General features: G+C 43.7%; 1 protein-coding gene across 1 annotated transcript in view; it reads right to left on the bottom strand.

The window, feature by feature from the left end:
• Positions 1-18,165, bottom strand: part of tmem121ab (transmembrane protein 121Ab) — a 40,679-nt gene extending 22,514 nt beyond the window's left edge. Inside the window, exon 1 of the mRNA XM_079644744.1 lies at positions 17,906-18,165. The gene's annotated coding sequence lies outside the window, so the exon portion shown is untranslated. The remainder of the gene's footprint in view (positions 1-17,905) is intronic.
• Between the last annotated feature and the right edge of the window lie 2,302 nt (positions 18,166-20,467).

The following is a 20,467-nucleotide window of genomic DNA, read 5'->3' as shown; positions in this document are numbered from 1 at the left end:
GATTACCCTGAACTTTAAGTATAATTCAACTGAAAAAACAATTACAAAAAACAATAATAATAATAATAAAAAAATAATCGTTTTATTTTGATTACGTTGTTTTTGTAATTGTTGCAAGCCATAATCGTAATTGCTATTAAAATACGATTAATTGAGCAGCCCTACCCACAAGTATTCAGCCATGACTGAACACACATGTTCTCAATAAAAAGTATTTGTCTCTCTTTCCTACTTGCCTAAAACTTGAATATTCATCTTGCTCTCTTGTGCTGTGTGTGTGTATCAGTATCTCCCCATTGAATCGGGTGGGGTGGCAGCGGGTTGTACAAGGGAAGGAGAAGGGACAATGAATGACATTGACAGGCAACGTGCTGTAGAACTTCTCCCCGTTGCAGGGACACTGAGCTGATCGCTGATAGCAGATGTGTGTCTAATTGCGGAGGGGTTGGGCGCCCTGGATACGTCTCTGTCTCTGCCTGCCAGGAAGCTAAGCCCCCTCCAGAGCCCCCAATCACTGCTTCTAATTAGAGGCCTTATCTCTGTCAATCACTGTGCCATTCGCTCTCTGGATAACAGAGGAGCAGGCCTGGCCAAGGATGGCGTGGTGGTCACAGGGGAGGAGAAACGAAGATAGACAAGGAGGAGAGAGAAAATGCTTCAGGGAGCTGACGGAGGTAGATTTGGATGGGTTGGGGGGGGGGGGGGGGGATCAAAAAGGTGTGTGTTTGTCCCTGCTTGTGTGCAAAAGTGTGAAAGCACTGGGCTTGTACAGTGGTGTAAAAGAGGAAAGGTGTGAAAATGTCTTCCTTTGATCAACACCTACAGATTCACTAAGCTACTCCACTGGAACAGTATGAGGTTAAGTGCTTAGCTCAATGGAAACTCAACACTATTGAGGGAGAGGCAAATTATTTCCCTTCCACCATTTGTCCAGCTGCTTCTATAGATGGTTTTCAGTCCCTACGCCTACAGCATATATGTGCCCTTGACAGCTATGCTCGAAAATAAAATGATAAAAGACATATTCATAGTTAGAAACAGAAAAAAATATATAGAATATTGGTATGCATGGATTCACAAAAGCCTTTCAGACATGCACTCGGTCCGGCTAAGAAGCTAATGTTACTACTCAACTTACGGATTGAAGTGTCGAAGTCCATTGAAAACTCAGAATTCAATTTAAAGCTTTTAGATTCAAACACTGTGGAATCTAACGGCCCTTCTACACTACAGGAATCGAAAAATGCTTTCAACGCTTCGCCCATTCACTTGAATGGGGTGACGTAGAAGATTTTTAATCTTCGCCGAACTGCATTGTGGGGAGCATGGCATGGCTTTGCAAGCATCCCGAGCATCTATCGGCTCGATAATTGGCATCAGCCAATCAAATCCCGTTTATGCAATTCCCGCCAGTACAACCGCTAGCCAATCAAACCGCGTGTATGCTGATACCGCATGTCTTGACTATTTTCCATATGTCATAAAATGGAGGATAAATTAATCATTGCCGTGGCAAGTGTCCCAGTCCTGTATGACTGTGCTCTGTTCACCTACCGGGACCTAAACCGGAGGAACCAGCCATGGCGGGAGGTGGCAGAGACAGTTGGTGAAACTGGTTGGTTTTCAACTGTTTGGGGAGTTTATATCCAGTTTACTTCGTTGAAGAAGCGGGCTTTTTTTTGCTTTGTATGCCGGGGGCGGGCGGGAGATTCCTGATTGGTTGTTGGTCGCCTTGGGCGTGAGAAATCGCCAAGCCTCAGACACGCCCAGCTTCAAGATTTTTTGATGCCTGTAGTGTAGACGGGCCGTAAGAGGAAAGCTGCTCAATGGTATTTGTTTAAAAAATCAGGCTACTCCAGTCTCAAGAGCCAACTTCACTTCTTCATATGTGTCTCTAAGGGGCAATTGTGGATTTTTTTGCTCGTCATATTTCAATTTCCAAATACAGATAAAGTGTCTTTATACCCCAACATTCATGGTTAATGTTTTGAATATTATTAAAAAGATAATAAAAACAACCAATAATGGGAATTATAAGAATTCCTCAATACAAATACTAGTTGGTGTTATGCCGAGTAATTTATTTGTATTCATTTAAAGGTAAAAGGTAAAATGTAGCTTGCTTGCCCAGTGTGAAATTAAGAGACTATAATCATGTTTGTAGGTTAAATATAGAACTGGAGGTTAGATGTGATTATATCAGCTTGGGCAGGGGGAAACATTAATTATTACAATAACGTAGCACAGTCCGTGATGTCATGTGCCTCCCTGAGATTATATTCTCAGTCCAACTAAATCACATTGCGCTTAAAGACTTAAAGTTTTAGGTCATATATACTTATGACTGAGTTAAACAAGATAATACTTGATAAGACAATCACATCGTAGAGGTATGTGAACCGAAAACCTGGGCAGGGAGAGGTGAGATGTTGAGGTTAAGTAAAAGAGATTGAAACAAAAGGACAGACGTGTGGCTCTGAAGCTTAAGTGTGGGATAAAAAGGGAGATTAGGCCAGGGGTGAAAAGGGCTGGAACATGTCCAGAGTGAGAGTGAAAGGGAGAGGAGAGTGAGGGAGGGATCCTCTCTCCCACCCATCTCAATGTCTCTCCATGCCGGTTCTGTCTGGGCACCTTTTCAAAATCAATTTAAGAAATTACCATTCAGCCGGAGTTCCGTCATTAGGATTTTATAATTTCATCTTCCTCCTCCAGTGCCTTTATCCCAGAGCCCCTCAGTTCATCTCTGCAGCACAACCCCAGTGAATAATTAACCGCGGCCGTGAGCGGAAAGGCGATGAGCGACACAAGCCTTCTATCATTCGCACACAGCCGCGCACACCTTGGGAGGCGACGACGGCGTGCTTTTAAGTCTCTTCCTCTGCTTCTATCTTTTTCTACGCTTTAACTTAAACCTGACATGTTTCTTGCTCTCACGCTCACACGCCAGCGCTATGAGATACGGGTTATCCTACACACGCTCTCACATCCAGCTTATCATCTGCACACACACTTGCTTACTGTCTGTCTCCTCTGCCCGTCCTCTAGTCCCTGACGGCATTTCGGCTGAGTGGGCAGAGGTAGGTGGGGCAGCAGGTTTTGGGAGGGGTGTGTGTGCAGGGACCTCAACCTCTAAGATCCACTATGTGCCACAGTAAGTTGGCAAGCTTCTCCATCAATACAAGAACAGCAATACCTGCTGAGGCGGGGGCGGCAGAGCCCTCATCCGACCTCTCTCGCCTGCAGTGTAGAGCTCAATAACCCCAGGGTGGGCTGGGAGGAGGTGGGTTTCTGTTAGAGGTACGCAAAGGTGTGGATCTTAACCAGGTCTTTGCCTCAGGACCAGATAGGGGCGAATGTATTTCTAGACAATCAATAGGGAAGGCTCAAACTCACTGAGATGCAGTCGGCGCCTGAGAGATATTTTTAAATGGATTTAGTTCTGCAAAGTAACTACATGTGTTTGATTTGCTTAGCTGCCTTTTACTGTATGCATATAATTGTTTTACTCTTTCTTTAAAGCGTGTTGTTATTTAACTCTTCTTATTTTCTTAATGTCTTTAGGTTATCATTTTAATTAGTTTCCGTCTTGTATTATAATTGGTTCTTGTGGAGGCGTCATTTGAATGTTTTTTTAAAGTTACTGTTGCAAAAATGTATTTTTTTATTTCCTTTTTAATAGCATACTTATTATATATGCTTAGCCAAACTAGCAGCTTTTGACCCTCGGGTTAGCCAGGATGTTTTTTTTTTGTCACCACGATTGTCAAGACTGAACAATTCTTTGATGGATTGCCATTATATTTGTACTGACATTGATGTTCCCTGGATGAGGATCCCTACTGAGTTTTTATTCAATCATCAACAGGGCAACGTATACAAAATTGAAATATAGCATCTCTACATTTGGCTACATCACATCTTGGTCGCAGCAATGTATGATCACTAGAGGATAGATCCCAACAAATATGATGAGCCTGATTTTTCTTCTAGCAGCAGTATGAGATCAACATTTGTTTGAGCAACAACAGTTGGATACATTAGCTTGTCATTTGGTGCAGACATCCTAACTTATTGTTAACTTTGCAGATACCTTTTAACTTTTTATCTGGTGCTGTCAAAAGAGCAAAATGAGCCTCACAGAGCTGCTAGCGAGGCTGCACAGTCTTGTTATAATGCAGAGTCTTGTTACAAAGCTACAAATACTCAACGTTTTTAAAGATAACATGTTTTATCTATGCAATGAAAGAGACAGGAGCAGTTCTGGCTGGATCTGCAATATCAGGAGAGCCTACCAAGGGGAACTGATTGGTTACTGTGTCTGTCTAGAGTCAGAAACATTTCAAAGATAGGAGCCAGTGCCAACAAATAATGTTCCAAAAGATGTAATCTAGGAACAAATCAGCCAGGAGCTACAAGCAGATGTGCATTCAAATCCCAACTCTGAGTTTCGATAACAAGTAGATAGAAACTTAACTTAACTTAAAGTTAGTTAGCATGAAGTCTGTAAGTTTGTTTCAAAAATGGGCAACACTTAAAAGTAAAGAGAAAAGTTGCAGACATGGCAGAGAAATTATGTTTGCTTTAAATATAGTATTTGTTTGGATATTTAGCTGCCATCCTTGTTGGCATGAACACAGAATAAGCCTCAGTGTTGTTGGCATGTGAGGATGAGTGTGTGGGTTTAGGGTGGCGATGTCAGTCTGACTGAATGCCCCGCTCTCTTTTCTGTGTACAGTGTACTTAGTCAACACATGTTGTTGTAACGTTAGGGCCATTGGACAAGTGTGAAAACAGATAGACATTCATTTTCACTGTTGCGAACTAGGTGGAATTTACAGATTGGAAGTGGCATGCCATCATTCTTAATAATGCACATTCCCCAAAGTGTTGACTAATTGGAACTATTAAAATCTTGACACCAGTGGTTAATTTGTTTCCATGTGTTTTATAGCGATCATTTCTCCCATCGGAAAGCTCTGATGAAACATGAGGTGATTACAGTACAGCAGTTAGCGAGTCTGATGTAGTTGGAGCGGGTTAGCGGGCGCGGGACAACATCTCCCACTTCCCAAAACCCCCAATGTCATCAGTCGCTGTCATTTTTGTAACGTGGGAAAACAGAGAGTGAATCGTTATTGCGAACAAGACCTTTGTGAATGCTCCGAGACCTAAATTGGAGAATTGTCAGCTTGACCTTTTCTTGGAAATCCTTGAGGAGAACACAGTGAAATATCTTAATTAGAAAGAGATGGAGTTAGGAGGAACACACATTGATCAGGCAGAAACTACAGGAGGAGAAAGGGGAACATAATGCAGGGCTGTTGTCGGACAATGGACATGAATTATGTTGGTCTGCTCTGGAATGAAGAATGAGGAAGCCTTCTGTGCAAACTAGTTTTTAATACAGTCACAGAAGACTCCAAGGCCACAGGATGAGAGAGCTGGCCTTCCACATAAAAGAGTTTCCATTGATTCAATTCATTCTTGTCTGGGTTGAGTATAAACTTCAAGCACAAAACATGAAGTCAAAAGCCGTTTTTATCGTGTACACCTATAACAAATCCAATGCAATCCAATACACCAACGTAGCCATACATGTTACATTTACTAAGATGATGTTCAGTTTTGATGGACACTAACAGACAGGTTTTTTTTTTTAATTAGGTGTTCCTAATGATTCTATTTATATCACTATACCATAAAACATCAACAACAAAGTGGTGTACCTCATTTAGTTGAACACTGAATAGAAATGAAAAGATACATGAGTTCTCCAAATGAACATCGTGAACTCGTCTTGTATTGTGGGTGTCATGTTGAGTGGACAAACAGTCCAAAAGCATATTTTGTTCTGTTTGCTATCAAATTAGACACTTTAAAAACTCAAAGCATAACTGCTGAGAAGCTGCAACCAAGTAATGTGTGTAGCCCGTAAAATGACAACATGATTCATTGATTATCAAAGTTAGCAAAAAAACGTTTCAGCTCTAAAGTGCTTATAGATTTTTTTTGTAATTACATTTAATCAAATCTTGACACACAAAGCCATCTCTAGACATGTTCAGGAAACACTGCTTTTCTTTCCTTCTAGTATGTAGTAATTAAAAATGTTGTTATATGGGCTTCAGCTGACATCAGTGAAATCCTATTTGATGCGTGTTTTGATATTCTTTTGATGTCTTTCAGTTTCCAGTTTCCTTATTCTACGGTGTTTGTTACTGTTGTTTATCCTATTTTGTGAATGCTTTCTTCTACCTTCTACCTGAGCTGTATTTCCTGTTTGTAATTCAGTATCACATCGCAGTGCAAATACATGCTATAAAACCCATTGGTGGCCATCTAGGAATTGTTATTGTTATGCTCTACCCATTGCGCTTCAGTATACAGACCCACAGGTTTCCAAATGCAGTCATAAGGGCAGAAAAGGACCTCGTAGCTTGTCTCAGCTATTGACAGAGACCTTGTAAAACTCACTGACTCAGTGAAGCAAGGCAGCAGTCTACCTCGGATTCACCTCCTTGACTCCTGTTGACTGCCTCTGATGTAAACAGAGTGCCAGAGTTGAGCACTCGTTTGACCAAAACGATATGCTGTCTGTCTGCTGCTGTGATGCAACGCTGGCCCTTATCTAATTTCCTGCCTGCCCTTTAGATTTCATTCAACTTGCATCACTGTCTGTGAGTGACTTCAGATATTGGAGATAGATTAAGAGCTCTATGAGATACAAGCGATATTATTTGGCCTGACAGCCTGCAGAAGAGAAACCAACTGGAGGACCCAGATGCTGCTCGTTTCATCAGAAAACTCCAGATAAAAAAAAAAAGTTTTAGCCGTTGCAAACAGACGGAGAGGGAACGTGGTTGATATTGATCTGCTGAGGCTAAGAGTAATGTTCAAAGGCATCAGGCTCCGGGGAGTGGGCTCGTCGGGTTTCATTAAGTGTAAACATTTTCAGGAAAGAAATAGTCTGAAATGAGAGAAATCTAGGGATTGGGAGATGAGGCGGAGAGATAGAAAGCCAATGAGAAAAGAAAGGGAGAACAATTCATGTGTTTTCTTTCTTTAATATTCGAGCCATCTCTTTTACTCGGCTGCCAGCTCAGGATAGATGAGCGTGTTTGCTGGATGATGGAGCTCTACAGCCCTGGTGGTGGCTGCTGTCCTCGTCTCTGGCTCTGACATGAAACTGTGGGCAGCAGCCCCTGGCCCACCCTGCCAGAGCACTGTGTGGACAGGGATAAAGCACCTAGCGCCGCGTTAACTCCGGTTCCAGGAACAACACCCACATAAATGGCCTGTATTGGCTTTTAATAAGTGTTTGAACAAACAGGCACTTGCATCTGCTTTTGTTTGATGCGTTTCAAGGGCATAGTATTGTCTGTTTGGCAGAGCCGGCTTCCACCTGCCGAAAAGCATTGCAGGGAAGATAACAGCATTTGACTTCGATCGAGGGCTTTGCAATGGGCAAGGCATGAATTGTTTCATCTTTGTTTATCAATGTTTTTCCCATGGCTTTCGGCTAATTGCAGAGCAGAGTGGCTTGCAGAATGCCTATTAGTGCCGTGCTGTGTTGAGAGACAGGCCAGACACAAAAAAAAATGCTCTTCACTGAAAACGAGAAAAAGCCATGAGCACTTATACACATTTTTATGTAGAGTTCTCATGTACTGTTATTTCCACATTAACAGTCGTACACACACTGATGTGCACACACACACACACACACACACACACACACACACACACACACACACACACACACACACACACACACACACACACACACACACACACACACACACACACACACACACACACACACACTGATGTGCATACACACACACACACACATACACACACACACACACACACACACACACACACACACACACACACAGGCACAAAGACAACGGGCAAAGATAAGAAGGGCTAGCCTTTTGTGTTTGAGCCCACACACGGAAAACGAAGCAGTACACGTGAGAGTACATCACTGCCGGGTGTGTGTGAGACCTTGCATTATCTTCTGCCTGCTGGGGCTGGTGTTTAAGTGGTGCAAAGAAAGAAAGAAAGAGGAGAGAGAGGGAGGTGAGGAGAGATAAAGTAAAGTTCTGGAAGTGAGGGTAGGAAGGGGACAGGAAGGAGGGGAGAAGAGCCCTGTATCTTCAGAGTCCCTGCATCCCAGGGGCAGTGACACAGCAGCAGCTGCTCCTGCCTTTCAGAACCACAGTCGTACGAAGCAACATTTATCCCCCCAGCAACAACCTCAGCAGACTAATCAGCGAGGCCAGTCTCTCCTTCAGCCGGGCCGAGGCAGGCTGACTTTTCCCCTCGTCAGGTTTGATCTGTATCGATGCTGATATACACAATAGTAGCTGTGATCGCTGGGCTGAAACGTACAACACACAGGCAATAATGTCTTACAGAGGGGTCAGGTGGCCCCATATAGCGAGGGTTAATTCCCTGCCATGGTGGCCACCCCCCTGCACCTCACAGAGCCAGGGAATATGTGGAGGTCTGACAAAGGCCGGTGAATGGCAAACGAGAGAATATAAGGAGCCGTGCAAGAAAGTATGAGGCATGCTCTCCTCTCTCTCCTCCTCTCTGTGTGCGCATGTGTATGTTTCAGTGCTAATCAAATCATGATAGCCTCTGTTTTGGAGCACTGCACATGGAGCCTTGACTAGCTTGAGTGCTCACTCTCTGGGCTTCACTTAATTACAAGCAAACACACTTGTTGTAATAACACACCACCAGCACCAGCTCTAACAATATTTCAACAGTTTCAACGTCCTCTAATAAGCACGCTTAGAGGACGACCCAATGACGTCCTCTTATTATCTACTGCATGCATTCAGCTCGGACAGTGCTTCAGCTAATGTAACCTTCGCTCTGGATGTTTCTGTCTTTTACTGAATAGATAAACAATTCAGATGGATACAGTCATCCCAATGTGTTGTGGCCATTATGATAATAGTTTGATGTCCTCCAGCTGGGTGAGATTTGCACCATATGTCCATACATAGAATGTGTTTCAGCTTACTGGACCACACCATAGCTAATTAGAGCAACATAAAGATGTACAGACAGCGTGTGGTAGAGACACGTCATTGCTTTCACACACATGGACGCACACCGACACACGTCTGCACAGATTAGGTACAGCTACACAATTACTCGGTGCACAAATAGACAAAACACATCCCAGCCAAGGATGTATATTTTTCATTTTGCCGTGTCTCGCCGGTTTTAAGATCGGCTTGTTGATCCAGATGCTCCCCTTTCGTTTGCCTCTCAGCCAGCATGGCAGGGTGCAGACAGGGCCACCACAGGGCCAGGCCTCTCTGTCACCCTGCTGCCCCGCTCTGATCCCTAGCTGTCGCCTACATGCTACAGAACAACATGATAGAATAAAAGGTGGACAATGTCACAAATCACTATGAAACGTTCTGCAAATAGACAGATGAGTGTGAACTGTAATTCCTAAAACCAGTGGTTCCCAACATTTTTAAGTCAGGTCCCCCTTGGGGAATCTGGAAATATGTTCCAACCCCCCTTAACCCGGTTCACACATAGATTTGTAGGATTAATTGTTTATAGTTGTACAAACATTACATTTCTCTAATAATACTGACAAGGTACAAAGATCTAACACATTTTACATTGGTTTATGGATTGAACACGAACAAAAGTGCTTGTATTGGCAAATGATCCTGTGCCACTGTGAAATAATAAGGCCTTGTTGAAACTGAGCAGTAGATTTTTTAAATCATTTTGAATATATAAAAATATATGAATCAACATGAACTACTGCAGGTTGCAAATAATCACTATTCCATTCCTATTGGGGTGTGTGGTCTCCAAGTGACGTTTCAGCTTGTTTGGTTTCATGCTATCTGCTGCTAAGGTTTGAGACAGAGGACACACAGCTGTCCTTCCTCCCCCACCGACCACTTAGATGTGAAGCCAGGGGAGATGTATGTCTCATCATGCTTTCTTGATGTGGGCTTTGTATCTGGAAGGCTTGTCGTCCACTTTTTCTTTTAACTTCACACACTTCAGGCGCCCCCCCCCTGCTGTACCGCCACGCCCCACAGTTTGAAAACCGCTTCCTAAATCGATTTGAACCTACAGATGTGTGAGTTAAGGAAAAACCTGAGAAAGTATCTTAGTTAGGTGTTGGTCTACCACGAGACATCTTTAAACACTTGTTCATACTTTCTACACTGGAGTTCTTCAAAAATATATTTCCACATTTAGTGGTTTAAAGACAGTAACTGAGAAAACTGTGTAACAATGAGTTCCATAAATCGGGTTGACATCTTGTCCAAAGCGAAAGAACATCATCTCTATGTAATGAAAAACATCAAGCAAGTCAAGTCACATGGAATAAATGATCAATTCATGATCATCTAATGTTTGATGCCTAAGCTCAAAACGTGTGCACAGCACATCAGGGAGGAGGGAGAATAATATAACCCCCCCCCCCCAAGGGAAGGTAGTCTGAGACTCTACAGGTGGGTACTCCGTGACGAGGGGGCTTTTGAAAAGCAATATGAACAGAAGTGGTGGCAGCGAGTGTAGCAGCAAGTGACAGCAGAGTTTTCAGGTGAGCGGCAGAGAGTGAGCACTGTCAGCCTGAGTACAGCTCTGTGGTTGAAAGGGTGCTTTGGATTTATGTGGCGCTGACAGATCAGCCATGTGAATGAAGCAGCAGGCTTAGGTTGGCTTCCTTAACTAGCTCACAGGTTTTGCTTCATGCATTTCTGATTGCAGGCGTCTTTTCCAATCTAATGATAAGGTTATTAAGATTCATGATTCCCTTAATCGTCTTACTCATAAACCTACAAAATGTCTCCTCGAGCATCTGCATTTTTTCCTTGTTCCTAAGTTTCATTTGAACTGATTCACTCATCTGTAGCTTTCAGACTTTCTACTAGTATAATAACACTTTAAAACTCTAAAATGCTCTGAGGATTTTTCTCGCTGTTCGCGACTTTAAAGCTGTCTGTTTCTGCTTTAAATGTAAAGTATGTAGTTGCACTAAGTGCTTCAGAAATGGTTATATGTTTAGTTGACACCTCATTGCCACTTGTGTTTAGCTTCCTTTGTAAAATATAAGCGCAAAACCAAGACACACTCACATATGCTCATACTCTATTCTCACAAACAGGAAGAACTCGTACAGAGAGCACTAGACACGCACTTACCATCTGGTTCATGCAGTAATGATACACAAGGATGGAAATTAAAAACAGCCACACGCCAACAGGAGAAACGCATACATTTTACAATCATTTCTATGTAATAATATTCAAAATCACTAGAAACATCGCCCTACTGTGACATCCTCCTCATGCATGAATGCATGTATGTGCATGTTTGAATTCACAGCCATCTGAACCCACATGCTGGTAGAATAATGTGGCTGCTTGTCACGCTGACAGTCCAAGCATTTAAGTTACGCTTGTTGTAAGCGGTTTCCTGTAAGAGCTTCTGTAAAATGTGAAAAATGTAAATGGAGTATACACATCCTGTCCCAGCCTCCTGTCAAGATGAAGCCATTGAAAACTTTGCATGAGAATGGGCTCACATTCCTACTTAAAATCATTAGAAAGGAAGCCGTCTCTGTGAGATAATATGGCAATCTAATGTTTATGGACACTTAAATCCTCCAGAGCCTCCAGCTAAAATACCTAACCTTGCGCTGTTCAATTTTGTATGTGATTCGCTGTTGGCCAAGGCTGCATCCATTGCATCTCATAGCACACATACACAGCTGCAGAGAAACAATAAAATGCATGAATTAGATATGAGGTTGACACAGAGATGAAACAGATCTGTTTGCTGTTTGCCTGCACACTGCATCGCCCACTTTACACAAAAGCAAACACAACAGCAGATAGATTGATACAAGATGGATAGGTAGGTAGGTATGTAGGTAGACGGACTTCCCATGTGACCATTATGAAAACAATTCATATGAAAGTTTTCTAACATCTAATGGCAGCTTAAATGGAAATATCGTAGACTTTGCAGAAGTGGATATTTAGGACACTGAGAAAATGTCATATTTGTTTTGGGAATTCACTTTACTTTTTGCAAACTAGGGGGATTTTGTACCAAAGTTTCTGTAAGATAATGGCCAGAGGGAGTTTCTCTTCCACAACAATCATCACCCCCCCACCCCTGAAACGCCTCTATTGGACTCCTTTGTTTACTTCTGTGACATCAATAGGTAACACTCGCGTTTACTGTTGCTCCAACACATGACTAAGGGGATTTACCAATCGCAACCATCTAACCAATCACAGCAGACTGGGTTCTGTTTTTAGAAAAGAAAGAAAAGCAAAGAGCTGCTGCAGCACATGCAGTATGAGGCAAATAAAAACCTTTTTGAACATTGGAGCATGTAAACATGTCACACTAGATGAACCTGAACATTAGCATAATAGGGCCCCTTTAAGTGGCCTATATTGTATTGTCTTTGCCATAAGCATGACCTTCATAAAGAATTGATCATAGTAGAAAGCACATAGATGTTTGTGTTGGTTCAGTGGTTAGAACAGTGAGCTGCAGACTTGCATCTGGAGAAGAGAAGACTCCTCTGTTCATCACAGGCCAGGCCACTCCACTTGAGCTGATTGATTTCCCATCACTTCTGTATCCATGATAACTGCATGCCTGGAGGACTGCCATGGTTCCAATATTTCACCCCCATATTACCGAACAGCTCTGTTTTAAAGCATGGTTTTCCATGTGTGGACGTGTCGTGTGTGAGTGTCGGTGGTTATATGGTTGGCTGTAACTATGTAGATTTACGTGTTGATTGGTCTGTGTGTGTAACAGCACTAGCAGCTACTGTAGCTATACAGTGGTGTGGTAATGAAATGCCAAACTCTTCTGTTTACAGGACGTAGGGCTGTACCCGAATATTCGTTCGTTGGAGTACTACTCGGGTTTCAATTTCGTTATTCGGATATTCGTTTTGTTTGTTTTCTCCCCGTTTTTTTTCAAATTGAATTAATTGAAACCTCCAATATCAACGTAAGAGCTTGTTCGGGGGGTGCTAACACTTATAAACGTTATCGTTTACTTTCTCCGTCTTTATATGTAGATAGTACTTTTCTCCGTTAATCTCCGTCACTTTGTGTCCATAGCAACAACAACTTCTTGTCAACAGCGCTACCTCTCCTTCAAAATAAAAGCATGTCCATAAATAGGAAGCCAAGCCAAATTACACTTAAGACATATACAACTGCAACGAAAGTAACAAACACAATGCGATATCCGTTTCAATTTCAAAGAACACAAATTGGGTTAATAACCCCCCCCGGGCCGAATATTCGCTGCTGATTACTACCGAATATCCGGAGCCCGAAAAATGGTATTCGGGACAGCACTACAGGACAGAGATAGGCTTTGCATTCTGCTGCTGTCCCTTTCTCTCACGTCAACTATCCTCCACTGAAGCAAATTAGCTGAGATATTGGCAAGAAAATACCCAGAGCCAAACCAGTGATATGGGAAAATCTTTAATCACTATGCATATGTTGCAGTGTTCTATGATAGGCCTACATTAACTCGTCATTTGTAACTCAAAACTGGCAGTGATTGGTGCAAGCCCACATCTGCATCTCCACAATGAGTTTCCTCATCGGGCAACACTCAAATATTTGAAGTCTTTGATTTATAAACGTCCAGTGCAGTTATTGTAACTCTGCTTTATGAGATGCTGAGCAGATTGCAAACAGCTCTCCCACAGAGAACCTGCCAGTTAAGGTGCTAGTGATTTTTAAAAGCCGGATCTAATCATACATTGGTTCTCACGGCGTTAAAGTGTGGTACAGACGGAGAGATAAACATCTTATCTCCCATTCAGGGCAATTTGCTTCTCTGTTGGAATAAAAGCATTTACTGAGCTCTACATGTGACCCTTAGCGAGTTACCTTTCCAATTTGTATTCTTGCCTAAACCCTTTATTCTTTTTCACTGTTCATAATATAATCTCTTTGGATACTAGAGAAAACACATTTCAGACATGGAAAGTTGAAGTGCCTTCATTGTAGATGAGTAAAACTGTTATCTCCCAGATAAAACTGCAGAAATGTTTTTGTTAGCTTTTTACATGTAAATATTGTTTTTCTTAGAGCTCTTTCAAAAGGCATGCATACAACATTGATTAACACTTTAAACCTAATGGATTTTCTGGCTTCTTAGGATTAATCAACATACCTTTATTTGAATAGGTTCAATGTATGAACCATGGTATGAACGCTATTTTCTTGCCTGATTTTGAAAACCACCAATGTGTGTGGAAGTGTGTGAAGGAGAAGTGTAGGAGGGGTATTTTAACAGCTAGTTATACATGAATCTTTTCTTTTGACCAATCATGAATATTTAATGTTATTGCACTGTTAAGTATATGTAAAGTTGTATATCTCAGTTTTGGCTTGACTCTTGAGCTTCTGGGCATATATACATATGTGTGTGTGTGTGTGTGTGTGTGTGTGTGTGTGTGTGTGTGTGTGTGTGTGTGTGTGTGTGTGTGTGTGTGTGTGTGTGTGTGTGTGTTTGTGTGGAGTCGTGTGGTGTGGTGTGGTGTGGTGTGGTGATTAAAGAGAGAGGCAAGCAAGCAAAGTAGTGCCAGTTTTCCCCCTGTGCTTACATTAGCATAGATCATGCAGCAATCCATAATACATGGCTCGTTAACAAGGTTGGTATTTTTGATTCATAATTAAGGAATATATTTAAGAAGAGTTTCCACAGTTAAACATGTGACGGCTGCAGGCTGCTTTCCTTTCTGCCACTCCGGGGCCACGTTATTTTACAGTATGGTGGCTATTGATTCCCCGTGCCATTTGGCCATTGATTGGAGTGGACGCCATTATGTGAGATTATAGCCCTCCGAAGCACAGTGATTCTGGAGTGGAAAACCAGTGGCTGAGAACCGATGAGATGAGCCGAGTGCTTACTGCATCAGATTCAACAGCAGCTGTGTTTCAGCTAATGACATCAAGTGAAGCCCAGCACAGAAGCATACAGCTTAGCTTAGCACGGCACAGCCTTGCCCGGAGCAGAGTCCAGAGAAGCAAAGACAGAGCACTCTCATTTCCCTCATGTCTATCGGTGCCAAAGGGAGCTATAGGAACACACGGGGGAGTGAACAATCACCTTCCGGCCTCACTGAACTCATTGCTGCCTTTTATTTTCTCTGTGACAGCCTTTGCTTCCCAGGTTGTCTTCGGTTGATCATTCAAATCGACCACAACTCACTACGCAGCAGGGTGAGGGGCTTCCACATGGCCTGGGATGATTGGAAAGGAGAGTGAGGAGGGTGAGTGGGTGGTCACCGCCTCTTCCTGCTCTCTGGCTCACGGACCAGGCCGTCATGTATTTATAGTCATATTGAATTTAATTGCGCTTCCAGCATGGGTCCATAATGGAATTCCAAGCATACAAAAAGAACATGGACCAATGTGCAATGAGCTTGTAAACAGCACGCTCATGAAAAGCAACCCCGCAATCAGTGCAATGCAAAAAATCGGAAGCAGAGCTCATCTACAGCTGTGCCCTGGATGCCAATGAGGGCTGGAAACTGCTGACCCTCAGGTTGTGGCTGTGCCATGCTTTCCAATGAGGCACAGGGAGACCGGTTAAAAAGACATCCTTGTAGTGGCAAATGGTGGTTAAAGTAGCTTTGCTTTTAAGATATAAGAAGTGACTCCACATAAATGCCCTGAATTCAGCATCTTACAGTACATGCCCTCCAACCTTAGGAGTTTAATTTCTATTTAAACAAAGGCGCTTTAGAGAGAGGTAACCAGCTATTGTGTGGCCTGCCCCCTGTAGGGCCACTTTCAAATTCAAATTCATGGTCTGTTTATTGGATAATAAATTGAGCATGAAAGATTAATTTGCATAAAGTTCATCATTCCCATGATATAGAGCAGCAATTTCCATACAGTAGCGTCCAGAGCTCAATAACCCAGAGGCAGAACTGGCATATTAAAAAGAGCTTTCTTTCTTTCGGGGACACTAGAGTCAAGCCCTGTGGCAGCATCTCCGCAGATTCACACTTCTTGATTCGTTCCACTAAATTCTTGTCACTCACAGCCTGAGCCGACATATCAGACACAGTTAACAGCGAGCCGAGAGTTATCACACGTTCAGTGTAATCAAAATCCTAATGAACATCATTAAAATCAAGGCTTTAAAACCGAGGCTTACATCTCTGTGGGTTTACACAGTCAGGGTGTGTGAATGCTTTTGTGTGCGTGAGAGTGTGTTGAGGGCTATCAGAGCCTGGTAATGCGCCGCAGGCAAAAACTCATGGCGGTCACCTCTTATTCAAAGCTGGCCTGACACGGGCATTTTTCTTCCTTTACATTCTGAGAATTAATTTGTCTGTGCAAAAGAGCTGCAGCAGGTTCAAGTGATGCATGGAAGAAGCTGGGTGGCCACATCGTTTTCAGCCACGCTTCTGGAAACCCAAAGGTTGCATATTTAATCCCAGCAACAGCTCATGTGCAACTGGGATTAAGAGGGTGTAGAATAAATATATTCTTGAAGATAGCAGTGTTTGCCAACTCTTCAAATTGTGACTTTGGCTCCAACCAAGGATCATTTTCATTATCGATTAATATGCTGATTCTTTTCTTGAGTAAACAATTAAGCGTTTATGTAATGAAATATGAAACATACTGTATGAACATTTACTTTCAGTCTCCAATCCAGCATCTAACACATAAAACATATAAAAGCTAATATGTACCAAATCAATGAGGTTGAACTCAAGCGTTCGTTCTATGATAGCAAAAAGTAATTGTTTACTCAATTTCTAACAATTAATTGACTACTCATTTCTGCTATAATTATGGCAGATGATTGCCAAGATAGTCAATCAAATATGTTAAATACCTCAAAGTCATTTTCCAACACATGATAATGAAAACACCTTCAAGATCACCAGTTAAACACCCGGCATGTGCCTCCAAGAAACCACATAGAGCCTCCATGCAGCAGCCTTGTTTTCTGCTGAGGAGCCATTGAGCAAAAACCTTAACCCACTGGCTGCTGACTCATCGTAAATCACTCTGGATTATTGGCTAAATGAGGTTATATATTATACATGTATAGGTTAATTATAGATATGTACACTGAGTTATTGGTGTGGTGAGGAAGCATGGTGCTCGTGACAGGAATATATTTTATTAGTGACTTGCTGCAGGCTTTGTGTGATTCGGTGTGTGTGTTTGTGTGTGTGTGTGTTTTCCGTGTTTCCGAGTGTGTGCGTGTGTGTTTTTTGGTGTGTGTGTTTCTGTGTGTTTGTACGTTTACATGCATGGGCTGATTTTCCGCGCAGACCGGAGGCACGAGCCGCTGCTGCCTGGCCACGCGCTGACTCTTCAAAATAAGCATCTGCCTTCAATAAAACTGACGGGAGGGAACGGCAGCTGGCCTTATAGCACTAATAATTATAATAATAATAATTGTATAATCATACTAAAAACCTCTATAACGTTACGCGATTACTTTAGCCTTCTTTGCCGTGTCACAATGCGTGTATTCACTATATATTATTAGGCTGCAACGCGCTAAAAATGTGCAGCTTTAACATGGAGAAGAGCGGCGGGAAGAGTCTCAAACTAGACTGGTACAAAGTGGCAGAATGTATGGCATTTATCCCTTAAACATACATGCTAAGAAACAAGTTGAACTGCGTTAATATACAAGAGTTCCGCCAACTCTAGACTTTTCCCCATTTGTAGCGTCGGGTTGCCTGTAGAGCTATCTAGTCCCTCTCTAAATCAGCGACGCAGCACATTTAACACATTATAAAATAGTATTGTTTTCCCCTTGCGACTGCCATGGCCCCACCAGCTTCTGTTAAACTCTGCTGGCTTACCTCCACTGGTCGGTTAGTCTTTTTCTCCAGGCAGCTGTAAGGTTTAGTCGCTGTCCAGGGTTCTGAATATCATAGCAGGCTCCGGAGAGGCTTTGTAAATCCGCTGAGAGGAGACGCCGAAAACGCCGGTCCGACAACTGCTGCTGCCGCCGTCAAGTTACGTTAGAGAACATCCCATTTCCCCGCGGCGTGTCCAACACTGCACAGGCTCAGCGAATGTGCTTACAATTGTGAACTCAAATGTAAAACGGTGGATCTTTAAAGTGTCGCTTGCTGGCTGCGTGGAGCCGTTTTGGCAAGTGTAAGTGCTGAGGCTTCTTCGCTAGTTTCTCCTGCTCCGAATAGGCTCTCTCTCTTTCTCTCTCTCCCCCTCTCTCTCCCTCTCTCTTCCATTCTCCTCACTCTATCAATCACTATTCAATTCAAATATGTTGGAGTGACACGAGGGAAACCTATAGCCTCCAGTATCCACTGAGCTACAATAGGGATGAGCTCATGACTGCCAATACTTAACAGAAATCATTTGGAAGTTGATTTATTGGCACTGATGTGTAAAGACACATTACATTAAATTAAATGTGCTTAAAAAATTATGCAATGCTATGTGCTGTAAGATTAACACAGAGGTTCATTTTCTGATTCTCTCTGTCTCTCTTTCGCTGGTGCACACACACACACACACACACACACACACACACACACACACACACACACACACACACACACACACACACACACACACACACACACACACACACACACACACACTGGGGAACTGAAATGAATGTATGTTCAATGTAGTTATTTAGATGGAACAGCCATCTCTTACAGGAACCTCCTGACCCCTCATTTTGTTTTGTTTGTTTTTGTTTTTTATACACAGCAACAATTGTAAAATTCAGTGGAAAGGAAGTGTAGGATTAGTCACGAAAGAAAATAACTCATTGATTTGGGAATGAATCTGTCACGATCTGTCTGTGTTGTGTTTTGTCTTGTCTTTTTCTGTCTTTGGTTTCCTGTTTTATTTTTTAAAGTGTTCACCCCCTGTCTTGCCTGTTGCTTTCTGTCTGTTTGCTCTCCTACCTGATTACCCGATTCTGTTCACCTGGTGCCCCTGTGTTTTCTCCTCCCTCCTCACCTGTCTCCTGTTTGTTTGATTAGTCCTGTGTGCATTTAGGTTCTGTGTTTTTTGTTAGTCTTTGTGAGTTCCTTGCTTGTGTATGACTGTGTTCACGGGTTAGTGTTCTGTTTGTTCTAGTTAAGCCTTGAAATAAAGGTATTATCTGTGTAATCTGCATTTGGGTCCTGCGTGCCTCACTCAACCCTGACAGAAGGATCTCACCAAGGATGGGCCCAGCAGATTCTTTTGAGCTAGAATTACTCAGTTTTTCCTTTTCTTTGGCTGGCTGCTCTGATAAGTGGAGGGGAGCGTCTGGAGTTCAGCAGCGACAGGCTGCTCTGGCTGAGGCGCATCAGATGGCTATAGAGAAACCAGGTTTAGTGAAATTCTTACCTGGCTGGATCTTGGACTTCCTTTCGGTGTGTGATTCCCGGCCTGCTAGCCCCAAGCATGCTAGATCCCTGCCTCCCAACTCCCAACCTGACACCATACGCCTCGGTGTGTTCCGTCTGGAGTCGGCCTCTGCTTCTTCCCCAGTTCCTGCTCCTGTCCGGGAGCCGTTCTCTGGAGCTCGTCTGGCTTTTGGAGGTCCACAGAGCCTCCAGGGGGCTCCTGGGAGGGGGAGTCGCAGGTCCAGGCTGGCAGCCTGAGCCCCAAGAGCCATAGTTCCGGCCCCAGTTCTGGCCCCAGCAGCCATGCTTCCAGCCTCAGTTCTGGCCCTAGCAGCCATGGTTCCATCCCCAGTTCTGGCCCCAGCAGCTATGGTTCCGGCCCCAGTTCCGGCCCCAGCAGCTATGGTTCCAGCCTCGGTTCTGGCCCCAGCAGCCATGGTTCCAGCCTCAGTTCTGGCCCCAGCAGCCATGGTTCCAGCCCCAGTTCTGGCCCCAGCAGCTATGGTTCCGGCCCCAGTTCCGGCCCCAGCAGCCATGGTTCCGGCTTCAATTCCGACTCCACTACCGGCCCCAGCAGCCATGGTTCCGGCTTCAATTACGGCTCCAGTTCCGACTCCAGTGCCGGCCCCAGCAGCTATGATTCTGGCTCACGTTCCGGCTATCCGACCCACTCCAGTCCCTCGTGTTCTGTCGGTGTTCCGGCCCACTCCAGTTCCTCATGTTCTGTCGGTGTTCCGGCCCACTCCAGCTCCCCGTGTCCTGTTGGAGGTCCCGCTGTCACCTGTTCTGCCGGGGGTCCTGCCGACACCAGATCATGTTCCGTTGGGGGTCCCGCCGACTACTCTCCTGCCGGGGGTCCTCCCAACCCTATGTCCTGTCCCGTTGGGGTTCCCGCCGACTACTCTTCTGCCGGGGGTCCTGCCAACCCTATGTCCTGTGCCGTTGGAGGTTCCGCTGGGGGTCCTGCCAGCTCCATGTCCAGTCCCGTTGGAGGTCCCGCCGACTACTCTCCTGCCGGGGGTCCTGCCAATCCTATGTCCTGTTCCTCTG

The sequence above is a fragment of the Notothenia rossii genome (assembly GCF_949606895.1).
Source record: "Notothenia rossii genome assembly, chromosome: 8".
Lineage (NCBI taxonomy): Eukaryota > Metazoa > Chordata > Actinopteri > Perciformes > Nototheniidae > Notothenia > Notothenia rossii.
This window is presented reverse-complemented; position numbering and strand designations above follow the sequence as displayed.